Source organism: Bos taurus, chromosome 6 (genome assembly GCF_002263795.3).
Source record: "Bos taurus isolate L1 Dominette 01449 registration number 42190680 breed Hereford chromosome 6, ARS-UCD2.0, whole genome shotgun sequence".
Taxonomy (NCBI): domain Eukaryota; kingdom Metazoa; phylum Chordata; class Mammalia; order Artiodactyla; family Bovidae; genus Bos; species Bos taurus.
This window is the reverse complement of record NC_037333.1, coordinates 49,274,126-49,294,677: the sequence shown is the minus strand read 5'-3', so window position 1 is coordinate 49,294,677 and position 20,552 is coordinate 49,274,126.

Below are 20,552 nucleotides of genomic sequence, written 5' to 3'. Positions count from 1 at the left end.
GATATTGAATAAATGAATAAACAAAGTGCATTCATACATACAATAAACATATATATGTGTGAAACATATTCATATAAAATCATATAAGCTCTGCTGGAAAATTTAAAGCCTAGTGTTACTTCCAATATAAATGATACTTGTTAAAATTCATTCTTGACTTCTTTTTTCTAATTCAGGACATAACACAACTTCCTACTAAAATGAAGGTAAATCAGAAGTTTATTGTTCAGAGACACTCAGCTCTTGTTTCCTCTGCTGACACCACCAATATGAATAATGACAGTATCAGTGATGAGGGAGTTTTTGTGATGCAAATCTCTCCACAGGGAGAGGACTATAGTCATCATGAGTTTATTTCACAATTCACCTTCTTTCTCTAGCAAGCCACTATAATGAGATCAACTGTACCCTTTCTCTAGATTGAAAAGTCAAATTCCCATGGATCACAGCAGGACTGATTTGCATCCTTCAGCCATCATGGTCATCAATTCCTAAGGACTCCAGGTCCATGAAGAGATTTGCATCTCTTATGATGGTCAAAATGAGCAGGATGATTCCATTGTGGTTTAGTTCATCTCAAGAATGTAGAAAATCTACCAGTTTGTGTTTGTAGCAGAAAATACAGGTCACATTTCAATATAGCTATAACTACTTCATAATCTATTAGGTTTCTACATTAACACATTTCTTTGATTAAGCTAATTTACCTTACCCTTCCTGACCTGCTCACTCCTCTTTAATTTTCTCATTAAAGCTAATCACTTCACATCATTTCTTAAGTATTAATAAACAATAGTTTTCTTAACTCAATTTTGATTTCTTTGAGGCTTGAGGTATCAAAGAGCTTTAGGAGTGTTGAGATCTACAAGATTGGCAAAGTGCTTGGGATATGACAAGTGTTCAACAAATCTACCTCCCACAAAATAATACTGTATCAAGTGTGTCATAATGCCATTTGTTAAAAGACTTTTGGTAAAAATGAATTTTCTGTGTATTGTTTCTGTGACTAATATATCAGAAGAAGTAAATTGCATAGTCTGCCAGTGTCTAAAAGTTCTAACCAAATAGAACTTACTTCTATTTATCCACTGCATAGCAAAACCAATCTATTGACACCAGGTTGTGGTAAAGGAAAGTACAACATTTCTTACAGGGTGCCAAGCAAGGAGAATGGGCTGTTAATGCTCAAAAGTCCTGATCTCCCATTGGACTTAAGGCAAGGGTTTTTAAAAACAACATTTGGAATGAGGATTGCAGCTTGTACACGTTCTTCTGATTGGTTGGTGGTGAGGTAAGAGGGTGATACTTCTGGAATCCTAATTATCAAGCTTCTGGCTCCAACCTGGTCTACATGCTTGTGATCTGCATGTTCTTCTCATCCTCTACCTGGGTGGGGATCTTAATTTCTGTTGAAAAAGTCAAAGATATGCATCAAATTGTTAAAGGCATCCCTTTAGGAGAAATTAAGATTCTATGTTATCACTGAACTTTTGTTTAAGCTATCATTACTTTATTTATTTATTGCTTGACTGCTTTCCCTTTATTTCTGTAATCCCATTATTCCCTGATTAGCCACAGCTTGAGTCTGCTCTTTGGAGCTCAGGTAAGACCTAGTATTTTCTATAAATTAGAAGCTTGGGAAATAAAGGAATTTTATGAAGCCAGGAGAACCTTGAGGGGCCCTGCTTGGTTTCAACAGGATATGTTGAAAAAATTTTAAAGCAAATACCTAGCTGGATAATTTTCAAGTTCAGCTATTTTTATGAATTGATTTGTGAAATAAGAATTCTATAGAACATACTTCAGGAAACGCTCATCTGAGCATGTTTTAAGGATGTTCTTTTGGATAATATTGTACATGCAATGAATCACAATATTAAATATTCATTTTTATGGCAATCCACTATGAGAGATATATTTTAACCATGTTTCTCTATGGGTTATATACACATACACACAAAAAAGATAGAAAAAAGGCTTTATTGATACCACTAGGCATGATTTACATTTGGCAATTTTGTGTGGAAGTTTGGAAGTGGTTTGTTAACTGTGGTCACCATTTAGAGCACTATAATACTTGATCATGAAGCATGTTGCAGAATTTATTTCAGATGCTGAATTTGTCAATTGTATATTGCCTATTTTGTTTTTGCTTTTCCTTCCTCTTTTTTGCCTTCTCTGTATTAAAAAATATTATTTCCAAATGTTAACTTTTATTTTTACTGATTAAATAACATTCTGTTCTATTTAAAGGCTTCCGCCATCCCTTTACTTTGTTCTGCAACAATAAATCTCCAGTAAACACCCTATTCTCAGGAAAAAAGAATACATCATCAGGGTTGCTAGTGACAAAGAGAAAACAAATGAACATAAGCAAGCTTAAGCTCGATTAGATCCACAGGGAAAAATCAATGACATGGAAAAGAACAAAGTTACAGAGGAATGAGGTTGCATCTTCCAACTTGTACACAAAGGAGCATAAAAAGGAAGAAACCACAGGATTACAAGACCGAGTTGATGCCAACACATGAAAAGTAAAGCACACAATGAAAGCAATTAACTGGATAATTGGAGCAAAACCAAACAATTTTGCCTCAATTAAATGGTTTACCTCACTTTAAAGTAATTTTGACTTGAATTATCCAGAATGGTTTGATAAAATTATTCAATAATCTGTTACCAGAGTGGGTAGGGTACTTTACTGCCTCCAAGTGCCTCTCCAGAAATGAAATGACAGACTTTTTTTTTTTCAAAAAAAGGAAGTGACAGGTGGGAAACCTTATCTGTTTATGACCATATGGTTGTCATCTTTGTTCCTGTATCCTTGGCCTGACTACTTCTCAATCTCTGTTGATATGTGTGTACTTCTAGCAGTTTATCTTCTGCCCTTTCTGTATTAACCAGTTGGGAAATCTGGAGATCTGGATATTCCCAGCAGAGTTCTATAGAATGAAGTTCATGATTTTTTTGTTATTTGAATTCTGTTTTTTTGCCAACATATGTGGCCATTGGTAATAATGAGACATAACATTTATTGTTTTCCTGCTGTGATTTAGAGGCAATAAGCACTGCTATAATCCATACAGAAACAATCAAGATGATAATTATTGTAATTTTACAGAGAAATGGAGGCTCCAATAACTCAAATAATTTACCAGAGGTCACAAAATTAGTCAGAGGCTAAGCTGGAACCAATTTTAAGTTCAGTCTGACCTTAAAGTACATGGTATTTCTATTGATATTATTTTTATATTAGTTCTTGGATATCATTAAAAAATCTTACTTTGTTCTGTTTCTCATAAGAACAGGTATAGAAAAAGGAAACATTCATTTCATTTTAGGATAGATAGCCTTCAAACATTTTTTTTTCTTTTTTTAGTATGTTTGCATTAAAAATGAAAGGAGCATATTCCTCAACACATTTTTATTTCTCTCCATACAAGAGTCAAAGAGATCATTTAAAAAGGTAAATCAGGTTGTGTCATTACCTCACCTGCTCAGAAGCTTCCAGTGACCCATCACACATTGACTAATGTCCAAAGCCCCGACCATGCCAGAAAACCTGTCACCACCTGACTTTCCTCCATTTTACCTTTCCTCCAGTTTACCCCTCCTCCCCCATTCCAATCTCACACCACCCCCGTATGTTCTGGCATTTTTCTTTTCCTCAGACACGCCATGATTTTTCGCTTCATAAGACCCCTTTTGATAGGTCATCTCCTTGTTTCCTTTTGCCCTCTGTTAAAATTTTAGATTTGCCCTACCTCTCCCCATAACATCTTTCTCAACATAACTTCACTATTTTCTGTTCACTTTTTCTGCCTTATTAGTTTTTACTGCATTTATCACTATCAAGCATTAAATTGCATATTCATTTATTTACTCTCATATTTTATGAAACCTTGACATAAAGAAGCTTTTTAGTATTGTGGGTTTGGGGTTGTCTCTATTACCATTGTCTCCCCAGAATCTAAAGTGTGTCTTGTATATATTAATTGTTCATAAATATAGAACTCTCTTTCCTTGTATTAATATAACAATGCTTATTTCTCACATGTTTAGATTAAAACACTAGACATTCTAATATTATTTTAATACTCCCCACTGGAATATCTTGCACTTCCATGGGAAAGGAAAGCAGTGTTTTGGAGAATACTAATTTGTATTATTGAAATACTGTATGCTAGTAATGATGTCCTTTTTTTTATTGAAGTTGGAAACAATTTACAGGTACACTTAAGTGAACATATGAAAAATTAACCATCATCTTTTTTTCCCCCTAGAAAAGCTGTACAGACAAGAGACTAACTTAAGTATGGTCCAATGGCCTGCTAAGATTGCACACTAGAAATCAACACACTAATCCAATTAGACACAAGCTGAGGTACACCACAGAAACTTCTCTATCAAGAAATGTGTATAAAATTTAGAACACGGAGGACAGAAACATAGATAATAAACTTATGCAGGTAAGTTAATGCCAAAGGTAAAGTAGAACGACAAGTCTTGAGCCGGGCACACCCAGAATTTACTCTGAAACTTAGCAATCAGGTAGACAAGCTACATTTTCCTGCAGAAAGTCAGTGATGAGATGGTAATAGTCTAGTAGTATAACTATAGTGGAACTCCATCCACATGGAAACCTAAGGCCAAGGAAAAGAAATTCTTCTCCTATATCACATTAAGTTATATTTTATTAATCATTTTGACTCAAGTATCAGACTTCTGCTTGACCAAAGTTGTAGATGCTGCTTCCAGGGAAGGAGATAAGTGTTTTCTCAGGACAGTCCACATGCATGACTAATAGCTGCCTTGTGCTGATATTTTTAGAAATGCCATCTCCAATTTGTGCCAATTTGTACTCCACACAAGGCACTAAAATTTGATCTGAAAATTTGTTAACTTTTATTATTTCCTAGTGTAAATAAAACTCTGTATATTTCTCCAGCATAGATCCTCCAAGGCTATGCAAGTATATTGAATGATAATAACATTAGGAATCCAAGATTTCAATATAAGTCAACCTCAATATCAGGTTTCTAGGGAGACATTTTAAAATTACAGTCTTAGTCTGCTAATCTGCCACAACAAAATATTAAAGAGTGGGTGATTTAAACAACAGAAATTTATTTCTCCTAGTTGTGCAAGTTGGAAATCTAAGATCAAAGTGCCTGTAGATTTGGCTTTTCCGGAGTTCTCTTTCCTTGGCTTGTAGATGAATGCCGTTTTATTGTGTCCCAGTGATACTGAACCTGAACTTGGCAATACTTGCTGACACACAATAAATCCAATCTACTGACTGAGTTGGGTTGAAGGAAAATATAGAGTTTATTGCAGGGCACCAAGCAAGGAGAAGGGGCAAATAATGCTTAAGAGACCAAAACTCCCTGAGGCCTTTCAGTGAAGGGTGTTAAAGGCGATGTGAGGAAGGGGGCTGAAGGATACATGATCAGATTATGCACAATTCTCAAATTGGTAGCCATCAAGGTGGAGTTTTGAGTACCGCCATTCTTCTGGTTTCAACTGGTGGGGTCTACTTTCTTGAGGTCAGCACTTTACATCTGGTGGGTATCTGATTCCTGAAAAAGAACCTGGGAATGTGTGTCAGACCTTATAAAGGAGGTTTGACATATATCCATGGCTACTCCATTTCTTCTGAGGGATTCCTCCCCACAGTAGTAGATATAATGGTCATCTGAGTTCAATTCACCCATTCCAGTCCATTTGAGTTTGCTGATTCCTAGAATGTCAACATTCACTCTCGCCATCTCTTGTTTGACCACTTCCAATTTACCTTGATTCATGGACCTGACATTCCAGGTTCCTATGCAATATTGCTCTTTACAGCATTGGACCTTGCTTCTATCACCAGTCACATCCAAAACTAGGTAGTTTTTGCTTTGGCTCCATTTGTTCATTCTTTCTGGAGTTATTTCTCCACTGATCTCCAGTAGCATATTGGGTACCTACTGACCTGGGAAGTTCCTCTTTCAGTATCCTATCATTTTACCTTTTCATACTGTTCATGGGGTTCTCAAGGCAAGAATACTGAAGTGGTTGGCCATTCCCTTTTTCAGTGGACCACATTCTGTCAGAAGACCTACAAGACATTTGAGAACTAACACCCAAAAAGATGTTCTTTCATTATAGGGAACTGGAATGCAAAAGTAGGAAGTCAAGAAACTCCTGGAGTAACAGGCAAATTTGGCCTTGGAATACGGAATGAAGCAGGGCAAAAACTAATAGAGTTTTGCCAAGAAAATGCACTGGTCATAACAAACACCCTCTTCCAACAACACAAGAGAAGACTCTACACATGGACATCACCAGATGGTCAACACCTAAATCAGATTGATTATATTCCTTGCAGCCAAAGATGGAGAAGCTCTATACAGTCAACAAAAACAAGACCAGGAGCTGACTGTGGCTCAGATCATGAACTCCTTATTGCCAAATTCAGACTGAAATTGAAGAAAGTAGGGAAAACCACTGAACCATTCACATATGACCTAAATCAAATCCCTTATGATTATACAGTAGAAGTGAGAAATAGATTTAAGGGCCTAGATCTGATAGACAGAGTGCCTGATGAACTATGAAATGAGGTTTATGACATTGTACAAGAGACAGGGATCAAGACCATCCCCATGGAAAAGAAATGCAAAAAAGTGAAATGGCTGTCTGGGGAGGCCTTACAAATAGCTGTGAAAAGAAGAGAAGTGAAAAGCAAAGGAGAAAAGGAAAGATATAAGCATCTGAATGCAGAGTTCCAAAGAATAGCAGAAGAGATAAGAAAGCCTTCCTCAGTGATCAATGCAAAGAAATAGAGGAAAACAACAGACTGGGAAAGACTAGAGATCTCTTTAAGAGAATTAGAGATACCAAGGGAACATTTCATGCAAAGATGGGCTTTATAAAAGACAGAAATGTTATGGACCTAACAGAAGCAGAAGATATTAAGAAGAGGTGGCAAATATACACAGAAGAACTGTACAAAAAAGATCTTCACGACCCAGATAATCACGATACTGTGATCACTGACCTAGAGCCAGACATCCTGGAATGTGAAGTCAAGTGGACCTTAGAAAGCATCATTACGAACAAAGCTAGTGAAGGTGATGGAATTCCATTTGAGCTATTTCAAATCCTGAAAGATGATGCTGTGAAAGTGCTGCACTCAATATGCCAGCAAATTTGGGAAACTCAGCAGTGCCCACAGGACTAGAAAAGATCAGTTTTCATTCTGATCCCAAAGAAAGGCAATGCCAAAGAATGCTCAAATTACTACACAATTGCACTCATCTCACATGCTAGTAAAGTAATGCTTAAAATTCTCCAATCCAGGCTTCAACAGTATGTGAACCGTGAACTTTCAGTTGTTCAAGCTTATTTTAGAAAAGGCAGAGGAACCAGAGATCCAATTGCCAACATCCGCTGGATCATGGAAAAAGCAAGAGAGTTCCAGAAAAACATCTATTTCCACTTCTTGACTATGCCAAAGCCTTTGACTGTGTGGATCACAATAAACTGTGGAAAATTCTGAAAGAGATGGGAATACCAGGCCACCTGACCTGCCTCTTGAGAAATTTGTATGCAGGTCATGAAGCAACAGTTAGAACTGGACATGGAACAACAGACTGCTTCCAAATAGGAAAAGGAGTATGTCAAGGCTGTATACTGTCACCCTGCTTATTTAACTTATATGCAGAGTACATCATGAGAAATGCTGGGCTGGAAGAAGCACAAGCTGGAATCAAGATTGCCAGGATAAATATCAATAACCTCAGATATGCAGATGACACCACCCTTATGGCAGAAACTGAAGAGGAACTCAAAAGCCTCTTGATGAAGGTGAAAGAGGAGAGTGAAAAAGTTGGCTTAAAACTCAACATTCAGAAAACGAAGATCATGGCATCTGGTCCCACCACTTCATGGAAAATAGATGGGGAAACAGTGGAAACAGTGTCAGACTTTATTTTGGGGGGCTCCAAAATTACTGCAGATGGTGACTGCTGCCATGAAATCAAAAGACGCTTACTCCTTGGAAGGAAAATTATGAAAAACCTAGATAGCATATTGAAAAGCAGAGACATTACTTTGCCAACAAAGGTCCGTCTAGTTAAGGCTATGGTTTTTCCAGTAGTCATGTATGGATGTGAGAGTTGGACTGTGAAGAAAGCTGAGCACCGAGGAATTGATGCTTTTGAACTGTGATGTTGGAGAAGACTCTTGAGAGTCCCTTGAACTGCAAGGAGATCCAACCAGTCCATTCTGAAGGAGATCAACCCTGGGATTTCTCTGATGACACGAAAGAGTGACTGAACTGAACTGAACTGACATATATCCGTCAGGGAACTGGAAGTTCAGTGACTCTGCTATGTGTCTAAATCGTTGCCAGTTTCCTTGCCCAACATCTGTCCTTTGTTTCCACATCTTCTCATTTGCTAATGATAATTCTTGAGTCAGCCTTTGGAAACTCAGGGCAGGCTTGAGACACTAAAGCAAAAGCTTTCATTTCAAAATACAGGGATGTGGGGGCTTGCACACTCTTTCAGTAACATTACCTTTTTAAGTACATTTTTTCCCACTTCTTATAAAGATACCAGTCATATGGAATTAGGATCCTACTGTAATAATTTAACCTTTATCACATCCTTCAAAGCCCCCTCTCCAAATACAGTCATTCTGGGGGTTAGGACTTAAATAAATGAATTTTGAGGGGAACACATAATGTCCAAAAATTAAGATACTTTGTAAGTAAAAACACTAGAATTTTTACATTAAAGTTAAAAATTTTTTAGTTTTATAAATTTCATAACTCCATTGTGTCAGGAGGCATTGTGAATTTCTGCATCCAGTCAGGATCTTCCAGGATTTACTAACTGAATTGTATCTTATTGGAAATGTGTACTTTGTTTAGAATATTAGAAGTTGTGCTTGTCATTATCAGAATGTAGAAAGTAAAAAGCTCAATAGAAAAATATCTCATTATGTCCAACTGGCTCCAAGTCTACCAAATATTGAATAGAAGTCAAACATCAGTCTTTGAGAAAATTATCTAAGATAAAATGTGTTACCTACAGACCATTGCTTAATGTTTCCAAAGCAAAAGTTCAATATAAACTGAGGAAGCAGTTGAAAAAAATCTCGATTTAATATTTTCCAAAATGTAATTCTATTGCTGAAGAAAGAAAGAAGTTTACCAAAAAAAAAAAAAGATTAAATTATGTTTAGTATGTACTCTGTGATGGCTGGAGTTTGGCAGAGAGGAAGTAACTCCTATCAATCATTGCTATATACTTTGTACTTCATCTAACATATAATTTAATTTAAAGACTTTATAAGATCCAGGTAAAGCACATGTGGCAAAAAAAAAAGCTGGTGGTGTTTACTTTATAAGAGGTGAAGATGCAGGTGTCAGGTTGTTATATACCACTAGGAATGCTATACTTGATCACTTAGGTCAGGCAATGATGCTTACTGTTAGTATTAAAAGTAACTTTTCCTTTATCAATGAAGCATCAAAAAAAAGTCCTGCTGCTGCTGCTACTAATTACTAATTTGCGTTTTATTTATTTTTTCTTTTTTTTGCCATTTGCTCTTTCCTTGCTTCGTTGGGTCTGACTCTTTGTGACCCCATGGACTGTAGCCTACCAGGCTCCACTGTCCATGGAATTTTCCAGGCAAGAGTACTGGAGTGGGTTGCCATTTCCTTCTCCAGGGGATCTTCCTGACCCAGGAATCGAATCTGGGTCTCCTGCATTGCAAGCAGATGCTTTACCATCTGAGCCACCAGGGTTAAAAAAAAAAAAAAATTAACCTCTCTCATTAAAGTTCCTTAGAAATGTCTTATTTTTGTGCTTTTTGCTTTATCCCCCCTTTCATTCTTAGTTTAATTAGCCATTACTGTGTTCATTTTATAGTGCTTATTAACTGTAAACCAAAAGTGTGATGGCTTAGACAATACACATTTATTATTTCACAATGTTTGTGATCAGGAGGCACCAAGTATAGGTGTTCCTGGCACAAAGTGTCTCATGGTTTTGCAATGAGAGTATTGGTGAGATTTGTGGTCTCATCTTAAAGCTTGACTGTGTAAGGATCCACTTCCAAGCTTATCATAGGGTTGGTAGCATGATTCAGTTCTTCCCTCAGAGCTGGCTGTTAAGTTCCCTTAGTTGTTTTCCTTTGAGCCTCTCTACAGAACAGCTCACAGTTGGCAGCTAGCTTCCTTCAGAAGTGATCCAAGAGATCATGAAAGAGTATGTTCAAACTGAAGTCACAGAATGCTCAAACCTAAACTCAGAAATGACATCTTGTCACCTTCTGAATTCATTCAAACCGAATCACTAAACCTAGCCTGTACTCAAAACTAGACGAGCATACGAGACTATGAGTGCTAAGAGGTAGGGACCATGTGGGGATTATCTGAGTGGTTTCTTAACATAAGCAATTGGTCGGTTTACAGATTTTTTCTTGAGGTATTGCTTATTTATTTACTAGTTCTTATATAGTATTTTTGTTTTCTAATTCATACATTTTTTCTATATAATTTCCTGCCTTCACTTTTCTCTTGTTATTTTTTCCAATATTTTCAGTTGGATATTTAATTTATATAATATCTTTTATTTTTATGGATATGAATATTTAAAGATTTGAGGATCTCCTCTGATTGCTATTTTAATTTATCTCATATATGTTATCTTATATACCCTTATCCATGTTTCTTCATTATCATCATTGTATAAAAATCTGCTTCCAGTGAAATTGTTTTTTGCACAATCCCACCTTGTCTCTGCTCTATTGTAGGCTTATAAAAGTGCCATTCTGGTGTAGCATATTTATTTTATTATTTACATATAAAGTGAAAGTTGTAGAATTCTTTCTCTATTTCAAGTTGTAATTGGGAATTTTGGGTCAAGTGACTCTATGTTCCATTTTGTCCTAGACAGTCTCGGTCCATTGCTATTCCAGGGTAGGTATTGACAGCACCTCCTTTATGTCAATAAATTATTTTTTTTTACATCCAAGAGTATACAATTGTACCAACAATGGATTTTATTTGCCTTCTTGGTGTGTGTGTGTGTGTGTGTGTGTGTATTTATAAAGAGAGAGAGTCTAACTTACCCAGGTACTATTTTCTTATAAAAATATAGAACCCCCAAAATCTTTGGAAAGTTTTGAAATAAGAAAACTTCCAACAAATCATTTTCTGAGTAACATTTGATGACTTTTAGACTCTCAATTCAGTTCAGTTCAGTTGCTTAGTTGTGTCCGACTCTTTGCGACCCCGTGAATCGCAGCACGCCAGGCCTCCTTGTCCATCACCAATTCCCGGAGTTCACCCAGACTCATGTCCATCAAGTCAGTGATGCCATCCAGCCATCTCATCCTCTGTCGTCCCCTTCTCCTCCTGCCCCCAATCTCTCCCAGCATCAGAGTCTTTTCCAATGAGTCAACTCTTCGCATGAGGTGGCCAAAGTACTGGAGTTTCAGCTTTAGCATCATTCTTTCCAAAGAAATCCCAGGGCTGATCTCCTTCAGAATGGACTGGTTGGCTCTCCTTGCAGTCCAAGGGACTCTCAAGAGTCTTCTCCAATACCACAGTTCAAAAGCATCAATTCTTTGGTGCTCAGCCTTCTTCACAGTCCAACTCTCACATCCATACATGACCACAGGAAAAACCATAGCCTTGACTAGACGAACCTTTGTTGCCAAAGTAATGTCTCTGCTTTTGAATATGCTATCTAGGTTGGTCATAACTTTCCTTCCAAGGAGTAAGCGTCTTTTAATTTCATGGCTGCAGTCACCATCTGCAGTGATTTTGGAGCCCAGAAAAATAAAGTCTGACACTGTTTCCACTGTTTCCCCATCTATTTCCCATGAAGTGATGGGACCGGATGCCATGATCTTCGTTTTCCCTGATTGAATATTCTTTGTCACTGGTGAGTTTTAACGTAAGTGATAGTGTAAGAAGATGATTAAGGCCATCAAATGAGACTCGGAAAGCCTTGGATTTGAGAACTGATTTTGCCAATATCCTTTTGCCTTTTAAACTCTGAGAATTAGTTTCCTATGTTGTAAAAGTGTAATAACTTCATAGGATTGTTGTGAGAGTTAAATGCCCAGTAGATAACAGATTAATAATGTGTAGTTATTAGCTTTAACTATTAATTATGTTGAATCAAAATCCTTTTTTGGAGCTCCTTGATTTGAGGGATTTTGGATTTTAATAGAAAATAAATGCTTGCAAATGGAGTTTTGCTCTGTATTAATAGTTTACAATGATAAAGAAATTTTAAAAGGCACAGAAACTACTAGAACATGAAAAATGTAAACATTATGTATAAAAAGGCATGATAAAATTCATGTTGCATTGAAAAAGGGAATCATTGACATACATTTTAAAGGCAATAAATTAATATAGTAAAATCTAAAATTTAATTAAACAAGTATTGATCCAGTAGGAGAAAATGGGAAAAGTTTTAACTAGAGATTTTGCAAAAGCAAAAAGCAAGCAAGACAGAAATTGTAGCACATAACAAATACATATAACACTTAAATATTAATAATGAAAATCTAGTGTGTAAGTAGAACCATGCTATTTTTCAGCTGTAATACTTATAATATTTAGAGTTAAATAGCAATACTAAAAATATTTTTCTTTTTAGGATGCAGAGAGTAAACTTACTTAAATCCTGGTGACAGTAAAAATAACTACAACTGGTGTGAGAACTATAAACCTTTCAAAAACTTTGTTTACTATTATTGACTTCATAATTTAATGTGAGGATTTCATCTGAAAAGTATAACCAGAAAATATAATTAAGATATATGTGTAAACAGAAATGTTGATCTCCAAGTTATATAATAATGAAATATTTAGGATCCAAATTACCAAAAACAAGAGAATATAAAGTACTATTTTGTTAAAGCAATGTAATAGAATATAATTTTAGAGTAGTTAAAAATTTGCTATTGTCATAAAAGTACTCACAATGTTATTGCAAATGAAATAGAATTATGCACAACTCTGTGTAGAGTGCGGTCTGAAGTTTTAGCAATGTACATTCTAACATTCACATATATTACACTCACATTAAAAAAAAAAAAAAGACTGAGGAAAATAATATAGTAAATGTTATTCTCTTTGACATTTGTGAAATGATTTTTAAACTGTTTTCTTCCACAGTGTTACCCTCCTATTTCTCCTCAGATAATTCCTTATGTTCTATATGAATGCCCTTTCCTTTCTTTTCTTCTTTTAGCTCACCTTTTACTTGTAGGTAAGGTTGTTTATTGGCAGTATAACCTAGGAAAACTACCAAATTAAGGCTATAAGATGCTAAAATGATTTTCAACTTAAACCAATGGAAAAATTATGAGTAGACATATTTCCCTTTCCCAGTTTTTAGGTTTTCTTTGATGGAACAATGAAACTGGGAGAATTTGGTGAGGCAATTCAGACCTATGAATATTTCCTTTCCTACTCTAATTCGAACCTGTCACAGATGATATAATAAATCAGCAGAAAGTGAAAATTCTTGTTTCCCAACTCTTCACAATACCACCTCAAATCACAGTCTTCATGATATCATTTAATGATTACTGAAGACTGAATGCCAGATAACTTTGTGAGGTAGTACTCTTCCAGGAATAAATGTTTTATTCATTTGCATGAAACTTACTCTCATTATAACATCTGCAATATCAGGAGAGGGGTTCTCTTGGATGAGGCAGCTGAGAATTTGAGTTGTTTTCTCTTAAAATGACTAAAATTATATTATTGATACATTCCATTTTTGGTATCAAAGAAAATTAAAACTCCTACAGTTTACAAAAATTGTTTCACATAAAATCAAATAGTACCAGAGGATGGAGGAGGGGAAAATGAGAAGTCTTTAATCAAAGTGAAAAGTGAAAGTGTTGGTCATTCAGTCTTGCCCAGTTCTTTGTGACCCCATGTATAGTAGCCCGCCAGGCTCCTCTGTCCATGGAATTTTCCAGGCAAAATATTGTAGTGGGTTTCCATTTCCTTCTCTAAGGGATCTTCCTAACCCAGGGATTAAACCTATGTCTCCTGTGTCTCCTGCATTGCAGGCAGATTCTTTACAATCTGAACCACCAGGGAAGCCCCTTTAAACAAAAGACATAGTCAAAAGACTTTTGAAGTCTTTAATCAGTTAAGCAAGAAGAGAAAGTTCTAGAGATATACTCTACAAGATTGTAGCTATAGTTAACAAAACTGTATTGTACACTTAATTTCTTAAGAGGGTAGATCTCATATTGTGTTCTTATCAAAATAAAATGAATTTAAAATAATAAAACAAAGATAATTATATCATAAATATATAATTTCTGACAGTCAACATAAGATTGTACAGCAAAGTAGTAAGTTAGAGAGACAGCCATGATCAAGAGAAAAAAAAAAGTCCTAAATTCTTTTCACTTCAAGTTAAATATATTAAAAATCAAATGATTATTTTGTTGGGCAAAATTCTATAATGACTCTTAGTGACCATTGTAGCATCTTCTCCCTCTTGAGTGTTGTTATGAATTTTATGTAAGCAGATGAATACCAGATGTTAACTTAAAAATCAGTAGATCAAAAAATGTCACAGAAGACTTGAGGACTTCTTTGCCTAAACATGGTTCAGTTGTAAAAGATCCACTTGTGAATGCAAGAGATGCAGGAGGTGTGGATTCGATCACTGGGTCAGAAAGCTCTCCTGGAAGAGGAAACGGCAACCCAATCCAGTATTCTTGGCTGAAAAATCCCATAGACAAAGAAGCCTAGCAGGCTACAGACCATGGGGTTGCAAAGAGTCAGACAAAACTGAGTGACTGAGCACACAGTGCCTTTGCCTAAACAACCACAAAGTCATGTAGTCCCACACAAACGAAGAAACCATCTTTGAGAGGAGCAGGACATGAGGAGAAATATTAAAGATGAACAATTTTACAATGAGAGAACTAACATTACTTAAAGTGACTATATTGTTTGCTCAACCTAATATTATTGGAGGGAACTGTAATAGTATTCTTTTGATATCTAGAAAGTTAAGACATTTACAATAATTATAGGTAAAGAGGTGACACTATTTCTGCCACCCTAGTCATAACATTAATAAATATTTGATACCAGCATACACACATATATCTCTACTTAAAAAATAAAATTCTGTATATTCAAACTTTTAAGTAATCAATTTATGTTTTCACATAAAATAGTACAGTGAAAGGGCAGTGGTTACTTAGTGTTTTAAAGTCTAATAACATATTTTTAAATTTTGAATAACATTTTATTTCATTTATTCTGATAACATACTGCAGTCAAAGTGTAAGCAATAATGTAAATATTTTGCCCTATTTAGAAGACATTAATCTGAACAAGTAACTACTTGAAAATCATGATTGCATTACCTGATTATGGATAGTTGATACATTTTGTAATTTTCTAATATGCTATAGAGAGAACTGAAAAGTCAATCAAATTTAGTTGCAGTCAGTCTTCAGCCTTTTTTTTTTTTTCCTGAACAGACGTAGTAAGATGTCTAGTTTCTAATTCCAGTGGCATCTGGAATGAGCATGGAGTTCTGCAGCTCATTAGAGTGCTGGACCAGCTTGGGAGAAATTTTTTTTTTCTTGTTTCTTGATACTAAGTTCAAGTGTTCATATTTCTCATCTTGTCAGTATTGGCATAATAGACCTCCAAATTTGGAGTTTTGGAAAGTAACCAGAAAGGTTCTTGATTTCATTAACAATAGAACATTTCACAAATTATCACTGAATAAGATGTTATTCCATCCATCTTATTAACCTGAAATGAAGATCTCAATATTTTCATTTTTATTCTTTTCTTTTTTCCTTTTTGTACTTTTGTTGTATGTTTGTGAATGCTGAGGAATTCAAGGAAAAATAGGAGGCAGAAAACTCATATTGTTTACATATCTGATGATTCTTTATTTAAAAAAAGAGTAGAATATAAAATCAGACCCTAATATTCTGAAATGAATTTGAGAATAATTAACTTGTGTGACAAACTAAATTTTGTGTTGATTCATAATAACTATCCACTATTGTATTTTCAAATCTTAGTCCCAGATATAATTTATTTCAATCCCTGAAAGATAGAACTGAAGAAAGTATTATTCCATTTATATTCTAAGGATGATTCAGTTATTCAATCAGGAAGACAATTATGTTGAGATATATGTTTTACACATCTATTTATTAAAAGTTATTTTTCACCTACTTTCCAAATATCCAATTATTTATATAGATAAGAGATTTATATTTTTAAAGTTGCAACTTATATTTTATTTTTTTAATATAAATTTATTTATTTAAATTGGAGGCTAATTACTTTACAATATTGTATTGGTTTTGCCATACATCAACATGAATCTGAAACGGGTGTAAACGTGTTCCCCATCCTGAAACCCCCTCCCACGTCCCTCCCCATCCTATCCCTCTGGGTCATTCCAGTGTACCAGCCCCGAGCATCCTGTATCATGCATTGAACCTGGAATGGTGATTTGTTTCACATATGATATTATACATGTTTCAATGCCATTCTCCCAAATCATCCCAACCTCACCCTCTCCCGCAGAGTCCAAAAGACTGTTCTATACATCTGTGTTTCTTTTGCTGTCTCGTATACAGGGTTATCATTACCATCTTTCTAAATTCCGTATATATGTGTTAGTATATTGTATTGGTGTTTTTCTTTCTGGCTTACTTCACTCTGTATAATAGGCTCCAGTTTCATCCACCTCATTAGAACTGATTCAAATATATTATTTTTAATGGCTGAGTTATACTCCGTTGTGTATATGTACCACAGCTTTCTTATCCATTCATCTGCTGATGGACATCTAGGTTGCTTCCATGTCCTGGCTATTATAAACAGTGCTGCGATGAACATTGGGGTATACGTGTCTCTTTCCCTTCTGGTTTCCTCGGTGTGTATGCCCAGCAGTGGGATTGCTGGGTCATAAGGCAGTTCTATTTCCAGTTTTTTAAGGAATCTCTACACTGTTCTCCATAGTGGCTGTACTAGTTTGCATTCCCACCAACAGTGTAAGAGGGTTCCCTTTTCTCCACACCCTCTCCAGCATTTATCGCGTGTAGACTTTTGGATCGCAGGCATTCTGACTGGCGTGAAATGGTACCTCATAGTGGTTTTGATTTGCATTTCTCTGATAATGAGTGATGTTGAGCATCTTTTCATGTGTTTGTTAGCCATCTGTATGTCTTCTTTGGAGAAATGTCTATTTAGTTCTTTGGCCCATTTTTTGATTGGGTCATTTATTTTTCTGGAATTGAGCTGCAGGAGTTGCTTGTATATTTTTGAGATTAGTTGTTTGTCGGTTGCTTCATTTGCTATTATGTTCTCCCATTCTGAAGGCTGTCTTTTCACCTTGCTTATAGTTTCCTTTGTTGTGCAGAAGCTTTTAAGTTTAATTAGGTCCCATTTGTTTATTTTTCATTTCTAATATTCTGGGAGATGGGCCATAGAGGATCTTGCTGTGATGTATGTCGGAGAGTGTTTTGCCTATGTTTTCCTCTAGGAGTTTTATAGTTTCTGGTCTTATGTTTAGATCTTTAATCCATTTTGAGTTTATTTTTGTGTATGGTGTTAGAAAGTATTCTAGTTTCAGTTTTTTACAAGTGGTTGACCAGTTTTCCCAGCACCACTTGTTAAAGAGATTGTCTTTTCTCCATTGTATATTCTTTATCTCCTTTGTTGAAGATAAGGTGTCCATAGGTGCATGGATTTATCTCTGGGCTTTCTATTTTGTTCCATTGATCTATATTTCTGTCTTTGTAATAGTACCAAACTGTCCTGATGACTGTGGCTTTGCAGTAGAGCTTGAAGTCAGGCAGGTTGATTTCTCCAGTTCTATTCTTCTTTCTCAAGATGGCTTTGGCTATTCGAGTTTTTTTGTATTTCCATACAAATTGTGAAATTATTTGTTCTAGCTCTGTGAAAAATACTGTTGGTAGCTTGATAGGGATTGCATTGAATCTATAGATTGCTTTGGGCAGTATACTCATTTTCACTTTATTGATTCTTCCGATCCATGAGCATGGTATATTTCTCCATCTATTGGTGTCCTCTTTGATATCTTTCAGCAATGTTTATTAGTTTCCTATATGTAGGTCTTTAGTTTCTTTTGGTAGATATATTCCTAAATATTTTATTGTTTTAGTGGCAATGGTAAATGAAATTGTTTCCTAATTTCTCTTTCTATTTTCTCATTATTAGTGTATAGGAATGCAAGGGATTTATGTGTGTTGATTTTATATCCTGCAAATTTACTATATTCATTGATTAGCTCTAGTAATTTTCTGGTGGAGTCTTTAGGGTTTTCTACGTAGAGGATCATGTCATCTCCAAACAGTGAAAGTTTTACTTCTTCTTCTCCAATTTGGATTCCATTTATTTCTTTTTCTGCTCTGATTGTGGTGTCCAAAACTTCCAAAACTATGTTGAATAGTAGTGGTGAAAGTGGGTACCCTTGCCTTGTTCCTGACTTTAGGGGAAATGCTTTCAACTTTTCACCATTGAGGATAATGTTTGCTGTGGGTTTGTCATATATAGCTTTTATTATGCTGAGGTATGTTCCTTCTATTCCTGCTTTCTGGAGAGTTTTTTTTTTTTTTTTAAATCATGAATGGATATTGAATTTTGTCAAAAGCTTTCTCTTCATCCATTGAGATAATCATGTGGCTTTTATTTTTCAATTTGTTAATGTGGTGTATTATATTGATTGATTTGTGGATATTGAAGAATGCTTGCATCCCTGGGATAAAGCTCACTTGGTCATGATGTATGATCTTTTTAATGTGTTGTTGGATTCTGATTGCTGGAATTTTGTTAAGGATTTTTGCATCTATGTTCATCAATTATATTGGCCTGTAGTTTTCTTTTTTTGTGGCATCTTTTTCAGGTTTTGGTGTATTTTAAAATAAGTTAAATTTATCTGTACTTCAATATCAGTTGGTTTCATCCTTCAATTCCAATGCACAATTTCATACCTTAATTGAAAAGTGGTGGTTTTTGTATTCAGAATTCATCTCAACAATATAAATACATTTTTAAATTTGATATATATGTTAAAAATAATAAGAGCCACAAAAGATTTTCCTACCACATAGATGCCTTGATCCATTCATATGATCCAAAATTTTGGATCATGTGATGCCACATAGATGCCTTGATCCATTCATATGATCCAAAATGAAATCATTTTAGATCATGTGATCCATTCATTGGCAAAATGAATATTTTGTCCTATTACCATATACATTAAAAATAATCTGTAAGCATTAATGTATTAAAATTTTCTCAAAGTTTGATTAAATGATTGTGGTATAGATGTGGGTGTTAGAAAGAAGATATATACAAAATAAATGTGAGTAGAATTCATCTATATATCCATGTCAAATGATAAATAAAGCTTAAAGGAAAACAACAAGAAATATCAACCATAAAAAGTGAATAAAGTGAGTTGGTCTAGATTCTTTCCCCTTCTTCACCACCTGTCATATTCAATTATAATTTTCTATTCCCTAAACATTCTTATATCAGCCTCCATTTATTTTCCATCTATAATTTTCCAATTTTAAGGTATCTTGACATTTCCTGTCAATAATGAATTTAGCTTAAGTTTTAAAATTTAGACAATATATATATGAAGTAAATGTTTTTTGAGATTTTGCAAATCAACAATATAGGACATTGACAAATGAAAAGAAAGACAAAATTTGAACCATATGATTTCTCTAACTTACTAACTAAATACAATTTCTAGGCAAAAGCCCAAAGAGGTGAGACTCAGTTATAAAAGCTAACTGTATTTGTTAATTGAAGAAACAGTTCAGAGTGTACTGAAGCCAAGATGACTAAAATTCACAGGGCAGACCCCAAATCGAACAGACACACACACACAAAGAGAAAGAGAAAGAGAAAACACTGAAGTTATACAGTATCCCAAGTATACGCTGAGTGCACATCAGCACATGTTTATGAGAAAAATAGATCCAGGAAAAGATCACCAGAAGTGATTAGGTAGAATAATCATGAAAGATGTGTGATAGAGAATCATTCATATTCTCTCCAGTCACAATGGAAATATATGCTAACACACACTCTTTTAACTAGAGTCCATAAAAGATTATTCCCTCTTGTAGTGAGGCCAGGTTAGCTCTAGAGGGAAGACTATCCAGACTTTCCTAAGAAAGCTTGAAAGCAAGGTTCAAGAGGTAGAAACTGTTCCCAAATAACTCAGCTACATTTCAGAGCAAAGGGAGAAATATTTGTGTTCAGTCACTCAGTCGTGTCTGACTCTTTGCGACCCCATGGACTGTAGCCGGCCAGACTCCTCTGTCCATGGAATACTATATATAAAGTATTCTAAATATAAAGAATACTAGATTGGGCTGCCATTTCCTACTCTAGGAGATCCTCTCGATCCAGGGATCGAACTGAGACTTCTGTGTTTCCTTCTTGGCAGGCAAATACTTTACCACTGCCCCACCTGGGA